The 16,626-nt window shown below is 42.7% G+C and overlaps 1 pseudogene; it reads right to left on the minus strand.

Moving 5' to 3' along the window:
- The window catches only part of LOC146871398 (SWI/SNF-related matrix-associated actin-dependent regulator of chromatin subfamily D member 2-like), a 626,025-nt pseudogene that overhangs the window by 227,150 nt on the left and 382,249 nt on the right, over nt 1-16,626 (minus strand).

Consider the following 16,626-nt stretch of genomic DNA (forward strand, 5'->3'; position numbering starts at 1 on the left):
TTCAGTAAGTCAACCAAGCACATCCACAGCAGCTCAGCCTGGTCCATCATCTGCAGGGCCGAGTCCATCTTCGGCAGGTCAGGTGAGCCCTTCATCTGTGGTGGGAGCATCTCCTTTTTCTACTCCTCTGGAAACAAACCATCGGTTTGTGAGGGTTGAAATACGGTGCGCCACTTGTCATGATCTAATTTGTCATAGGGAGACCAGTGTTTCCTTAGTGAACAATAAAATAGATCAGCACATTTGTCGTACCGACTAATATTCCCATTCTTTCTTTCCTCTGTCCCTGCATGAACACAACGGCTCTTGTAAGAGCCAACCTTACCTTTCAACTATTTTTTATATATGTTTTTAAAACTTTTTTTTGATTTTTTTTTTACCGTACGCGTACGGTACGCGTAATTATTATTATTTTTTTTTTAAAAACACTAAAAATCAATTATCACATTACAAGGTCCTTGAGAGACTACAATGAAAAACTGAAAATGTGATTGTGGAGAAGTGGAAAAAAGGGACCATGAAATTTTTGACTTACCATACCCACTCAAAAAAATATTTATTAATTTAAATTTCATTTTAATTGCTTTAAAAATGGTTCTAGTTTTCGAAAATTTTCTATCTCAATCTGAAAAAAAAGAAAAAAGTATTAATATTTAATAAAACATTTTATAATACAGTACACATATTTACATATTTTTCAAAAAAAAAAATTGCCTTTTTTTTGCTGTTTTCAGAATATATTGCATTTCACTATAAATTGTGAAAGCAATTGCATTCATCATTTAACAGCGGGCAAAAAAAAAATTAACAATCTCAAAGATTGTTTTAAAAAAGCCCACAATCTCTTTTTGCATAAACATAACTTTATAGAAATGCATAATATTCTTAAAAAATATCATCTAATATCAAAACTTATTTCTTTAAAATACCGTCTGACATTTTTGTTTCAGAAGTATAATCACAAAAATATATCTCAAATAACTCCACAATACATCTGGTTCCATTTCTGAGACCAGCACCATGTGTAACCTGGGTGACTGACTACACTTCAGCAAGGGCAACCAGCCTTAGTGATGCTGAATGTATTTGCATTACTGACTGCAACCTCAAACCCCACTCGGTTGTGAATACTATGCATGATTCCACATGATATGCAGCTGGCTGTGTGCTAAGAGTCTGCTTCTGCATAAAAAAATAGCTCCCCCTTTACATCTAATGCAACTGTGAAATCACCAGAGCAATACGCAATAAATCTCTGCCTGTAATTCCTCTTTGCACACAGAGTCATGTTTTCATATTAGTCAGAAAACGAAATTTCTTTGCCAATTTGAAAGCACACTTACTACTCTTTTTTTTGGCAAGTTATAAACACTTTTACAGACTGACACATTATGAATCCACTTTTCAGATTCTGATAAAAGCACATGTCCAAACTGCTTTTTTCAGACCAGCACCATGTGTAACCTGGGTGACTGAGTACACTCCAGCAAGGGCAACCAGCCTTAGTGATGCTGAATGTATTTGCATTACTGACTGAAACCTCAAACCCCACTCGGTTGTGAATACTGTGCATGATTCCACAGGATAAGCAGCTGGGTGTGTGCTAAGAGTCTGCTTCTGCACCAAAAAATGGCTCCCCCTTTCCATCTAATGCAACTGTGAAATCACCAGAGCAATACACAATAAATCTCTGCCTGTAATTCCTTTTTGCACACAGAGTCATGTTTTTACATTAGTCACAAAACGAAATTTCTTTGCCATTTTGAAAGCACACTTACTAGTCTTTTTTTTGGCAAGTGATAAACACTTTTACAGACTGACACATTTTGAATCCACTTTTCAGATTCTTAAAAAAGCACATGTCCAAACTGCTTTTTCAGACCAGCACCATGTGTAACCTGGGTGACTGACTACACTCCAGCAAGGGCAACCAGCCTTAGTGATGCTAAATGTATTTGCATTACTGACTGAAACCTCAAACCCCACTCGGTTGTGAATACTGTGCATGATACCAGAGGATAAGCAGCTGGGTGTGTGCTAAGAGTCTGCTTCTACACAAAAAAAATGGCTCACCCTTTCCATCTAATGCAACTGTGAAATCACCAGAGCAATACGCAATAAATCTCTGCCTGTAATTCCTCTTTGCACACAGAGTCATGTTTTCATATTAGTCACAAAACGAAATTTCTTTGCCAATTTGAAAGCACACTTACTACTCTTTTTTTTGGCAAGTGATAAACACTTTTACAGACTGACACATTTTGAATCCACTTTTCAGATTCATAAAAAAGCACATGTCCAAACTGCTTTTTCAGACCAGCACCATGTGTAACCTGGGTGACTGACTACACTCCAGCAAGGGCAACCAGCCTTACTGATGCTGTATGTATTTGCATTACTGACTGAAACCTCAAACCCCACTCGGTTGTGAATACTGTGCATGATTCCAGAGGATAAGCAGCTGGGTGTGTGCTAAGAGTCTGCTTCTACACAAAAAAAATGGCTCCCCCTTTCCATCTAATGCAACTGTGAAATCACCAGAGCAATACGCAATAAATCTCTGCCTGTAATTCCTCTTTGCACACAGAGTCATGTTTTCATATTAGTCACAAAACGAAATTTCTTTGCCAATTTGAAAGCACACTTACTACTCTTTTTTTTGGCAAGTGATAAACACTTTTACAGACTGACACATAATGAATCCACTTTTCAGATTCTGAAAACAGCACATGTCCAAACTGCTTTTTCAAACCAGCACCATTTGTAACCTGGGTGACTGCCTACACTCCAGCAAGGGCAACCAGCCTTACTGATGCTGTATGTATTTGCATTACTGAGTGCAACCTGAAACCCTTAAAGTATTCCTTATTTTTACCAGTACACCTTAATTTATCGTGAAAACATAGTCCATATTATTTTACATGTTCCTCACATTTAAATTTCTCCCAAAACAGAAAATGATAAACACAACTTCAACAAAAGGAATTCCATTTCTATTATTCATTTCTTAATTTACCATATACATCCCCTCTCAAACTCTAAACTCACCTTTAAAATTAGTTAGTTGTGAAAGAAATGTGGCACTCAAACAGCAGATTATCAGAGCCAGGATCTCTGTTCTTTACACCTCTCTCCTCTCAGCAGAACCAGATAATGGCAAACTTTCCCTTTCTTTTTCCACACATATACATGTTAATTTCAAATCTCAGTGCTTCCCCCTTTTTTTCAAATGTAATCACACATTTCTATTGGTTGAAAACCCAACCCTTTTCCAAAAGTACCCTTCCCCCAACTTGACTTCTGCCTGCTACCATAGCAACAGCTCATGGAACACTGCTGTGTGGAGTTAGGTCAGAAGTTCACCAAACAATGTTTCAATTCCACAGAGCAAGAGTGCTTGACTTTTCAAACCTAACAGCAAATCCATAGTACTGTTCTTTGGTAACACATTTTTCTGTACCAATACAAAACATGCTTCTATTAATTTACACATACAGCCTAGTTTTTATTCTAGAATGGTATGAAACAGCCAATCAGTTCTTTTTTTTATAAAAAAAATATGTATGCCTCCATTTCCAAACTGTCTTTCATTTCTTTTTACCATTCTACTGAATTACACCTCCTGAGTGCATCCATTTCTCCTTTGAAGATGTTCACAGTGTGGATTGTAGGGCACAGCTATGTCTTCTGGAGTGAAAAGTATGCAGAGAAAACAGATATGGTGAGAGACCTTGCTTTGCCAAATGTAGACATTAAATGGATTGGTCAGAGAGGGTTAAAGTGGCACCAATTGATGCCATTGGTGAAATCCTTCATGCAAATCCAACACCCTGACCTCATAATAGTGCACTGTGGTGGCAATGACCTAGGCACTTTGACTGGGGTAGGTCTGGAAATGCTTATGAAGGACACCTTTGCACAACTGTTTTCACTTTTCCCTAAAACTGCCTTTGTCTTTTCTAACATATGCCAAAGGCAAAAATGGAACTGGTCCAATCATTTTTGTCCGCAGATTGACAAAGCAAGAAAGCACGTCAACAAATCTGTTTCTGCTTTCCTCAGAGACTATGGTATGGGTTCCATTTACCACAACAACTTGCGTTACGACATGCAAGACATTTATAGAGGAGATGGTGTGCACTTCAATGATGAAGGGAACAGAGTCTTCCTCTTGAACCTTAGACTCTGCATCGGTACTTACTTGTAGGTACCACTAAAAAAATCAAATCACTTCATAAACACAACGGCTCTTTTTAGAGCCCCCTAATATCTAAACTCTTAAATCTGAATTTAATTTCTTTTTTTTTGTACCGTGCGCGTACGTTGAGCTTACCGTACGCGTACCCCGCGATTTTTTTTAAAATCAATAAATGTTTTCTTTGTACTTTTCTGTCCTTCTTTGACCCCTTTACAAATGTTAAGGGGTCTGTAACTCTCTCCCTTGCCCCCTTTTCAAGATATCACCCTTTTTTTTCTGAGTGAAACACACGAAATGGCGGCCGCCGCTTCCTGGTTTCGACCGATTCGAATGTTTACTAAGATCTAACAGCCAATCAGAATCGCGCTCGCGCACGCCACCGTACGCGTACGGTAAGCGCACCGTAAGCGCACCGTAAGCTGGCTCAGATATATATATTGATTTAAAGGCTATTTTCTCTGAATCTACTGAACAGATTTACACCAAACCTACAAAAGGCACTTCCTTGACCTGAGGACTACCTCTCTGCCAAATTTCAAGTAATTCTGTTCAGCCGTTCGGGCTGTAGCTGTGTCTAAAGGTCCTATGGAAAAATGCATGGGAAAAACGCGTTTTGGGACCCCCCTTTTATCTCAGCCCCCGCTTGACGAATCCCCCCGAGACTTTCAGGGTAGGAGCGGAGCGTAGCGCCCCACCTATTTTGAAAAATTCGCGAGGATTCGTCGACCGGCGCAAAAGTTATTCCAAATAGAATGTTGCGGATTTCCTATGGAAACGTGGTCCTAACTATAACTACCTACTGGCGACCGCCAGTAGGTAATATATGTATGGAATTGCCTGCATAAAACACCGTGGAATATCCTGCATTCCGCATAACCACAGGGACATTATCAAACAAACCCTATGCACCTCCTACCTGGGAAAGAAATGAAACCTGGGAGTTGCAGTCCACAACACACCTGTGAACTGTGAATGGTTAGCAAATACCTGAGGAGCGGAGCGGGCATTCACCAATTGTAAACGTGGCAGGACATATATAGTGCGGAGTTGGAATCCTCCTGAACATTGCAGGCGCTGAAGAAGGCCGGTTAGGCCGAAATGCATTCACCACCATGTATTGAATAAAGATGCTTCCATGATTTCCCCTACGTGGCTTCTGCTCTTTCATTCGGAGGAGTTTCTTGGTGATGTTATGCGCGTCAGCCAGAGACACGGTACAGAGGCCCCTGCTTCACAAGTTGGCCGGGACACTACTGGCTACTGCTTCGGCAGTTCAAAAATAGTTGCCAAGGGATTGGATTGGTCCAGGCCCGCCTTGGAGTGCGGGAGAAGATAGGGCGGTCGCATTGAAGTTATTAACTCCACGCAGGATGGGATGCATTGCCATTCCTGCCCCCGCCTAAAGAAATCCTGAACTCAGGGGCTGAAGCGGTCCTGGGGACCCGAGGAGGCATCTTAATTTTAATCTAACAGGAAATTGGCAGCATAAAACACCGTGGAATATCCTGCATCCAGCATAACCACAGGGACATTATCAAACTAACCCTATTCACCACCTACCTGGGAAAGAAATGTATGCTGGGAGTTGCAGTCCACAACACACCTGTTAACTGTGAATGGTGAGCAAATACCTGAGGGGCGGAGCCGGTGTTCACCAATTGTAAACGTGGCAGGACATATATAGTGCAGAGTTGGAAGCCTCCTGAACATTGCAGGCGCTGAAGAAGGCCGGTTAGACCAAAATGCATTCACCGCCATTTATTGAATAAAGATGCTTCCATGGTTTCCCCTACATGGCTTCTGCTCTTTCATTCGGAGGAGTTTTTTGGTGATATATATATCTCCTAAGTGCATTAAGAAACTTTATGGGAACTGTAACGTGCAAAGAGGGGAGGTGTAAGTGAGCTTTGAGGCTGGGTCAAAGGCGTGGCTAAAAAATATTCGGTAACTTTTTTCAAAATGTCACCTTCCGGTAACGACATATAAAATAAGGCATAGCTTAAATGAAGAATAGACGCATCCTAAATTAATCTGTGGGAAATCCACCATCTTACATTAAGAAACCTCTATTATTTTTTTTCACATTTTTTCAAAGTTGTGGGCTCCGGCCTTGTGACCTCGTTCCAAACAATATTTGATGTGATATCGGCATTTTTTCATTCTATTTTTTCCAGCATCTTCGGCGGGTTACCATTAATTCTCGCGTTGGCTGCCGGTGTGTTGCTGTTAATTTGTTTGCTCCGAAATGGCTGCACAATCTGTGTCACAAGACAGCCTACCCCGGCTGTTCAAGCTTCGCAACCGGATGCTTGAATACTATGGAACGCTACCTCTGGCCACTTTGAGTGTAACCTATGTGCAACCTGTGTTCCATTGCCTGGATTGCTCATTTGAATGGGCTCTGGATTTGTGTCTCTCCAATACGGCGTCTCCTGCCCCGGATTATGATCGACTGATGAGTCCCTTAGTGGCTCATGAGTTGGAGTGTTCTGGTATCGGGATTAAAGCCTGCACGGCTGCGCATGGAGTTCTAGGGAATTGAGATATATGTGCAGCGGCACATGATTTCCTGCCACGAAGTTACCTCGAAGAACACGCAAGTTGTCTTCTGATGGTGTTAGAGGCTCCAGCTATCGAAGAACATGTATATTCGTTTACTTTATTAAATTGGATGGCTGAATCCTTTGCTGATGATAACAATGACTTCCTCTTAGAGGCTGTTGCAACATACTGTGCCTATACGCTGATGGTTTGAAATTGGCAGTTGTCCATCTTCAACGCGTACTGTAATCAAATGTTTTTACTATTTTTTCCCTCTCCAGGGTGGGCAGTATACCACCCCTTCATGGTGTTTTAATTTTTTACCTCACATTTTCAAACTCATCACTTCCAATTATCCGGTTTGGCAAAATATGAACTTGGTTCTGTCTCACTCAAACATGAACTCTACGTTCCTAAATTGCTTCCCTTTTGTTTGTGGTCCAATCAGGGGAGGGTGTAGTGAAGACAGGGTTCTGCTTGCACACATTGCTATGTTAGCGTAAGCGTATTAGAAGTTTAAACACCATTTTGCCACTTGGCCGCCTTTGCACACGACACTACATGTAACTGTTATTGTAAGTTAAACTGCTTGCTTTTCTTCGCATGAGAACGGTCTGTTTCTCACATCCCAAGACTTACATCGCGACCTTAGTCTGTACACTGTGTGCAGAAGTCTTCAAGGTCAAATAACAATATATGCTGTTGATTCAGGTTGATCGGCCCACGCTCTAGGCACAACTTGCACACAGCTGCAAAATATCTGGAACTCGGGTGCCTTTAATATTGCATGCATGATTCTGGCACTCGGAGGAAAACCTTTCCAACTACAGAGAGCGTTGCTGATCCTGTGATGTGATTCATCTCAACTGATCTTGGAGGTATGGGGTTCCCCATTCAAACCTAGAGATCTTCTATTATTATAAAACCTAGCTCCTAGCCAGGGGGGTGGTACACAAGGTGCTATACAACCTGTTTCCACTATCATTATAACATGATTTCTCCCTTTGTGTTTTATGGAATTGTAATAATGATGATTGTTTTATCTTTAATCACGTGCCTGCTTATGTTAGCCAAACTACTGCTTCTTAGAGCACGTAGTTAAAAATAAACATTTTAAACTTGTTCGTGTCTCTGATTACTCATGTTGTGGACTGGTTTGAGAATAAAAATGAAAGAGTGTTCTTGATTCCCACCATTCCTGAGAGTACCCTAAGTCGCTTGTTCTGGGTTGTCTATTCATTGGTAGCTTCGCTGTAGTAGGGAGAACGAATGAGACACTAATGCTAGTCGGATAGGGGTTTTGGGTACTGAAGTGAGTTTTTTGATACACCACAATTTACTGAGGTCCTGATTTCCTGTGCATAGTTCTGTGCATGAGCAGAATCCCCGCAGCAGTTCGGCGACATGCTTCTTCTTCGTGCGTCGCGCTTCCAGCTCCCTGCGACATGCAGTCCCTCAGAAAGCCCAGCACAGCAGCAGGAACTTCCAAAAGACTCTTGGGGAGCTGGTTGGTGAAGTCTGTTGTCCCTCAGACTTCAGCAGGAGGCAAGCTCTATCTCAAGCCCTTGGAGATCCTTCACAAGTTGATGAAAGTGCACACAGAGTTCCTCTCTCCTTTCTTTGGCAGTCACGCAACCACTGCAGGTCAATGCCCCAAACAACACTCAGCTTAGGGATAGTCTCTTCCTCGGTTTCTCTGGTTCCTCTCCTCAGCAAAGGTTTCTTCTTGTTTCCCAAAAGTGATCTAAAGTTCTGGGGTCTGGGTCCCCCTTTTTATACACAGTTTCTCTGGGAGGCCTTTGCCTAGTCCAAACCAGTTCTGGTCAGTCCTGGATCACTTTGTTTACATGACTTTTCCTTTCCTTTCACAGTGTAGGCCAGGGACATCAGACGCACCACAGGAGGTGGAGCCAGCATTGTGGAGGGAAGGCACAACCCTATTCAGGTCCCAGGTGCAACTCCTCCCACCCATCTACATGCAGATGTCTCTATTCAGCCCTGTGCTGACTCACCCTGTCTCCTGGAATCCCCCAGCCCCTGTCACTCAAACTCCAGACAAGGAATACACAACCTAGCAGAGGCAGGCTTGGATGGTTTGACAAGAAAATACCTACTTTCTAAAAGTGGTATTTTCAAACACAGAATGTTAAAACCAACTTCACTAAAAGATGCATTTTATCATTCTGAGGTCAGGCATACTAAAGTAGAATTTCTACCTACCAAACTGCCCATTCTGGCCTATGGGGAACAGGTAGCCTTGCAATAGTGAAAAAAGAAAATGGCTGTAATTCAGTATTAGGACATGCCACACACACCAGGGCATGTCCTACCTTATACTTACAATGCACTCTGCCCTTCGGCCTACCATATGTGTGTCTGATATGAAGAAAAGGGACGGTTTAGGGACTGGGAAGTGGGTGCACTTGCCCAGTCAACATGGCAGTACCAGACTGCACACAGGCTCTGCAATGGCAGACCTGAGACACACTTTTACAGGCTGTTTCTGTGGGTGGCACAACCAGTGCTGCAAGCCCACCAGCAGCATTTGGATTTACAAGCCCTGGGCACACTCAGTGCACTGTACTGGGGTCTGACAAGTAAACCAAACCAGCCAATCATGGAATCACTAATCCATAGATCAATTTACAATAAGGAGAGCATATGCACTTTAGCACTGATTAGCAGTGGTAAAATGCCCAGAGTCATAAAACAGCCACCAAAAGGTCAGAAAAAATACAGGAGGAAGGCAAAAAATGTTCAGGGATGACCCTGCAAAAAGGGCCAAGTCCAACAGAGAGGATGTAGCATAAGGCCCACAGCTGCTGACTATAGAGCTGGGAAACCGAGTTTGAGTTTTGGCGTTGGCTTAACAGCCTTGATTCTGGGCAAAGCACTTAATGTCCACATGTCCTCGTGTAAAGAAACTGGTGCTAATGTAAAGCGCTTCAATACCTCCGAGTGTTTATGACGCTATATAAAACTGCACAAAAAAGTAACTAGTGCTAATGTAAAGCACGGGTTGTGTTGGGGCTTTATAAAACTGCACCAAAAAACAGAAATAATCACAGTGTTGGGATGGTTTACAGTAGTGAACATGAGGAAATACATCGCATCAGCAACCAAATTAAAAGGACTACTTTTGCCGTGGACAGTGAGGAACAGGCAAACCCTTATGACACCAAGACTCAGCCTGGCTCCTTTGAAGAGAAATCAAGTTAAGCAACAAAGGCGCACGGAAACACTTCACTGGTGAATGTGGAAAAAGTAAGAAAGTGTTCCGATGGGAAAAATTCGAAAGAATAGAGTCCCACCCTATGAAATGAGAAGCAACAAGGTGAGACATGAACAGTTCATTAATTTCGCACAGGAGAAACATGGCTATGCTATTACAGCAGAAGACACAGGTACTTAAGAAGCTCTGACATGCCCTGTAAAAACACATATCTGTTTCACCTGAGTCCTGATTTTCCAGGTATAAACACAATAGCCGAACTACTGCATATGGTGTAAACACGCACACACACCTAATATCCACATATGTGGAATATAAACTAAATAAATAAGACTACGCATATGCCAGGTAATAGCAGCCGTGCACACATGCTCCAATCAGCACGTCAGCTATATACTAACATGACATTAAAAGGCAGAGCACTACCACTCACTAGAACAAAACAGACTACAATGGAGGTTTAAGCAGTGACAGGGTCAGGGAGAGGGGATTTGTGGACGGGGCAAGCACCGAGAGGTGTAAGGGAGCAAGCAGAGACAGTAGAGAGGAGGTGGGGAAACAGAAGGCAGCAATGAAGGTAAAAGGAGAGACGGGAAGGGGTTGATCTGTGGATATGTTATGAGGTTGGTGGGAGGAGACAGAGCTGGTAAAAGCATAAGCACTGTTAAGTGTGCTGAAAAAGAAAGAAAAAAGTAGATCCTAAAATGGTCGTAAAAATGGGAGCAGTGGATGTTTGCAAGTACTTGGTCCATGCTCTAAGTGGTGGGCTAAACACAAGAAGAGGCATGATCATGCAGGCCAGGAACAAATTTTGGCAAAGAATATGAGATAGACAATGGAGCGGGCAAATGGGAAGCCTGTGGGCGGGCTGAGGCCCATAGATTAAACACAACAAATCTCTTTGAGACAGCGCATGCGCTATCTAGCCGAGACCTAAAAAAAACCTAGAAATTCACTGAAAAAGCAAAGGTTACATCGACGTTATAGTTACGTTCAGATTGTACATGCACAAAACCATAGAAATTCAGCAGTTATAGTTATACTTATCTGAAGAAACTATAACTTGTGCCCTAAGGTAACTGAGATTTATTCAAGAATAAGAATTTAGGTCGCATAAAGTTGGAACACAGCATTGGAACTCCAAATAAGAATAATAAAAGATAATAATTTAGCCCTGATGATGTCCCATGGGGGACGAAACGCGTAGGCTGGCTGTATAGAAATTTCTGATTGATCTGTATTGTGAAGATATTGGAACAAATGTCAACTGAGATGAATAAGTGTCAATAAAGACAAGTGAACAAGGAAGCTTGCATTGGAAATTGGATTATTTATGGACTTCGATAACTATTTGTGGAGAAAATTATACTAATTGTATGCTCCTTCTGGATACATTGAATCTTTTGTCAGATGACCTTTGGACGGTGGATCATTAGAAGTGAGCATTAAAAGTTGTTCTGAATATTCACCCCAGAAATAATCACTTTGACTACTCACCTGTGCACACGAGTTCTGACCCTCACCGCTCTTACATGTTGGTTAAATAGCATATACCCATCTTTTGGACCTGCCTCCAACAGGGCCTCTAACAAAGTCATTTAAATCAACATCGTCAGTTGATTGGGACAAATGAAGTTTAACTGATGCTAAGGTGTAAAGTTTTAAGCCAGTTTTGACATAATTTTCCTACTGAATAGGTAGTAACAGAACGGGAGTTGTCAAAACGGGGCTCCACCCTAACCTGTGTATAGCCTGGGGTCAGACCTAGAAAACGATGTTGGCATGAATCCGAACTTTTTTGCCATATTAACCATCCATCATGATCCATGCTGGAAATGTTGAAGGAGGTATTAGTAAGGAAGGACTGCAAATCATCAATGGACATATCTGTGTGATTGTCCCAGTTAGGATAAGCACCCAGATCAGGAATGGTTGGGGCATTCATTTTTTTAGAAGTAGCCAATCCAAAGCAAGTGTTTTGATAAACAGTAGAATTCAAAAACAACATGTGGTTCGGGATGAGGCACGCACGATGTAAAGTCTCTGTTCCCTGCACCTGCCATTTTTTAGAACCCCAAACAGATTTAAGATTAATTGTATCTTTCCACACTTCATAGTCCCCTATAGCTAATTGATACATAAAAGACTTTGAATACAGTAATTTAGTGTGTGTGAGGCTGACTTTGGAAGTGGACTGTGTATTAATTTTGAAATAAAAGGCTTCAGGATTGGATCGTCCAAAATCTGTAAAATATGTAAATTCTTTCAATCGAGTGCTCAAACAACCTTCAATGGGAGCTGGGCAATGTTCCCATTGCGTATAATTAACCACATTTATAAATGTATTTGCCTTATGCAGGAAATTATTGCCATAGTGTTGATAACAAAATAACTCTGCATAATTTGCTGAGTCCAAGTACAAATCTTCAGCATCAAATGCAGCATAATATTTCAAATAAAAAAAAAGAGCCTCAACGGCGTGGACATCCCAATCATCAGAGTGTATGTTTTGTTTCACAACGTCCCCCATAGAAACACGAAGTACATCGGGGACATTAATCACCTCTGTTGGGCCATGAATTTTAAATTTTACAGCACCCCATACAATCCCATCTAACACAGGCCAGGCAGTGATATTGACAAAAGTCTGGTCCCTCTTCATGATGTGTGATGAGGAGTCGGGCGCCAAAATTCCATCGATTAATCTAATTGCAGATCTTTCGGTAAGATAATGTCCATTCACTAGATGAAAAAAGACAATACAAATCCAATCGACATGAACAAAAAAATAGAGATGAGCACCAACCAAATGTAAGTCCAAGGGGGAATTAAAAAATGTCTCTTAAATCAAACAGCAAAAATTGAAATTTTCAATGGGGCTCTCGAAGTTGTTGAGTTAGTGTCAAATGAAAAACGTGACTGGTCAACTGCACTTGTTTGCATACCAGGCAATGACACATAGATATAGTCAGTATTATCATGGAGAACATCAGCATGTTGATTCAACAATGGATTTGTAACTGTATGCATCTCGATGGCAATGTCAGGCCTGTTCGTAATTGCCGGGGCCAAAACAGAATTTCTCAGCATTGCTTGACAAGAGACCGCTGGAGTCATACTAAGAAGAATCGGCCACTCGTTGTAGTTTGACATTGTCAATGGCGATGTAACTGTTATCCTTGCGACCAGGAAGTGGAGGTAAAATGACTGTTCTTGTACCCTGCACGCCAAGCACCGGAACAGGTGCACTATAAGAGGGGCCGAACTCCTTCTTGTTCTCCACCTTCTCACGGACCAGGTCACCAACTCGAGGTAGCCAGCCAACTACCGGAATCTGAAGTGCAGTATCAGTTGCGGAGGGCAAGTGCTCCTTTGCAAGACTGTCTCGAGCCTCTTGTAGGTTCTGTAACACAACAGAATGATCATCTACGTCAAAGGGTGCGGCCGATGCCGCCATGTCTAGATCATCAAGGTCCAGGACAAACATTTTTATGCCAAAGAGCATTTCGTATGGGGTCCGCCCACCCAGAGACCTTCTAGGGAGATTATTAAGTGCACGTTGTACGCTATACAAATGGGCCAACCAATTTCTTCCAGTACCTATAACCCTAGCTGTCAAGGATTGCTTTAAGTCACGGTTCATTCGCTCCACAACAGAATTGCCCTCAGGACGGTATGGAGACGAAAATTTGACCTGGACCCCCAAAGACCTCATGGCTTCTTTGTACGCCTTAGAGGCGAACGCCGGACACTGGTCAGAATGGAGGGTGCCACATGCAAAAATTCCCACAAAGACACGCAAATCCCTAACGACAGTTCGAGCATCAGCACTTCTTTGTGGCTAAACCCATAGAAAACGTGTGCACGAATCCACTGCAACTAAGATGAACTTATACGCAGTATCAGAGGAGAAAGGACCACTGTGATCTAAATAAACACACCCAAGTGGTTTATTAGATATGTACAATTGTGTTTGAGGTGGACACGCAGCAGTCGAAGGCTTAATCTGCTGGCAGATGTCACAGGTAAGGACATAATCGCAAGTCTGTTTATGCAATCTGCGCCACCAGTAACGTTGTTGCAAGATAGTGACAGTCGCAGAAAGGCCTGCATGTGCCGAGGCCATACCTTCATGTGCGGCTGTTATCAAGGAAAGCCTGCGCTCCGCATTGGGAATCAATCTGTCACCAATGTCGTTAATTCTCACAAAGGGAACATTATCAGGACTTAAATGATAAGAGTATTTAGAAGGGAAACCTCTAGGGTAATTATCACCCTTCTCTGTTGCAGCAATAGCTGCCAAGATGTCATCATCAATCTTACTTTTGGATCTTGTAGCCGCTGCTACTAAATATGTTGCCACTGCTGTTTTTGCTGCTTCATCAGCTAAACTGTTACCAACAGCGTGTACTCCTACGCGCTGGTGACCAAGAGTATGAATTACATTCACGAGAGGCAGACGTTCTTTAAGTTCTGCAACTCGAACCCAAAGCATTTTATGTTTGATTGTGCTACCTTTGGAATCACGATATTCATTCTGAGTCCAAAAGAATAAATTGTCATTGAAAGACTGAACACAGTAGTAAGAGTCACTTACAATAAGAGTAGTCACACGGGGATCAGCAAACTCTAGTGCAAGCACCAGAGCACGTAGCTCTGCCAACTGGGCGGTAGAGTCCCCTAATGTCTGCGTGTGCACGACATCGGACTTGAATTCGCCATTCACCGTGGTACCTACCACTATTGCGCAGGCCGCTGAATAAGCATGCTTAGATCCCGCTGCCGGTTGCGCCGAACGTCAGTGTAAATGATACAATGGTAATCCTCAAGCGGGCGCATGGACTGAGGAGCTGGATGAACAAATTCATACTGTAAGTACTCCTGAGTTTGCAATGAGGAATCAAAGATAAACGGGACATCCGGAGACGTCAAGGAAGTGGCCCATTGTATCCAACGTGGATGCAAAGCTTAGAATTCGGTACACTGGCTCTCATCACTGCCTCAAGGGCAGGATACGGTGTGACAACCAACATGAGTTTCCCCTGCGACAGCCCTCTCTCTTTTAGAATCGCCATCTGCACAGCAGTCAATACTTTCTCAACAGTAGAAAAGCGCATTGCAGCCGAAGTGTACAAGTATGACTTGTAAACAATAGGGACTCCCTCATTAAATGTCAAATATGAGAAACCCACTGCGCCTGGCACAAGTCTTATCACCAGGTTTGTGTGGGTGTCAAGTGTCAGTAAGTATTTTGATTCAAGAAGATCAGACTGCAAAGATTGCAGTATAGCTGAATGTTCTGGAAGCCAGCAAGATTTGGTAAAAGTAGGTTGCATCAAGGCATATAGTGGCTTGATACGCTGGGCATAATCAGGAATATAAGTACGCCCGAAATTTAAAAAAAGTCAGCAAAAGATTGTAGTTGTTGGAGCGCGCAAACATGCGCATTTCTTCAGGAAGTGAGGTGCTAAACCTCGTTCTTCGTTGTTGAGCTCATAGCCCAAAAACAACACTGTGTGATTTCGCAAAGTAAAATTTGTAACCGAAGTACGCAAACATGACAATGATGCGGTCAATGCGACACAGATGCGGCCGTAATTCGTCTGTGAGATAAATATCATCAACATACAAGTATGCATCAGGGTCGATGCTCTCTAATAGAGAGACAACACGTGCGGCGAAGACAACTGGGCTGTTTTTATAGCCCATGGCTAATCTCTTGAACTGTTTTTGTTTGCCGCCAGAAGTAAAGGCTGTCCATTGACTACTAATAGAGGACAGGTTATGACTATAAAATCCATTGGAAATGTCAAGTGTGGTCTTAAACCTTTTTCTCACAAGACTATCAACCAGGGCAGAACTGTGGGTATTCTGTACTGTGCACGTCCAACAATGAGAGTTCAAATGCCGATAATCCAAAACTAGGTGGTACGACACATCAGGTTTGTTTACAGTGAAAAGAGGATTATTCATGGGTGACACACATGTTTCAATTACACCTTGATATTCCAATTGGTCTAGGGTTTCTGCAACTGGAGCTTTCACTTCTCGCCGCATGGGATATTGGGGTTGTGGCTGTGGCATTGACCGCAATGGATTCTCATGTCTGGGCGAGAGTTTATCCCATCCCACCTGAGTACGGTACAAAGCCGGTGCAAGCACCAGTGCTCACTCTTCTGCAAAGCTCTGCGCCTGCTCCTTTGGCACAGTGTGTGCGAAACTAGGGAGGATTACCTCCTCCCCTCTCGGAGCGGCTAAAACGAAAGGTGGGGGCCAGGCCCCCTCCGCTAACAAAATGTCATATGTAGAGGTCAGATTTTCCCAAAAAATCCCTCTTATTGAACGTTGTATGTCACCTTCAATTAAAAGGACAATTTCATATAGTCTGTCAGGGGGAGCCACTCTAGTGTCAGCAGTTTCTACTGTGATGAACGTGTCAGTTGCCGTTGCCTTCAGATACAGACGCAGTGCTTGCCGCGGTATTGTAACCTCTGCTGCACAGTCTAGCAGCGTTAGCGCCCATGTCAGGTCCTGAAGCTGTGTTCTCACTATCCGAGGCATACCTTGCGGTTAATGCAGCAACTATCTTTTTCTGAAACGGAGGGCGTTGACATGGAAAGTCGTCCTGCTTGCCTTTACCATCAGCTGGGCTGGG

The sequence above is a fragment of the Triturus cristatus genome, chromosome 1_1, assembly GCF_964204655.1.
Source record: "Triturus cristatus chromosome 1_1, aTriCri1.1, whole genome shotgun sequence".
NCBI classification, from domain to species: Eukaryota; Metazoa; Chordata; class Amphibia; order Caudata; family Salamandridae; genus Triturus; species Triturus cristatus.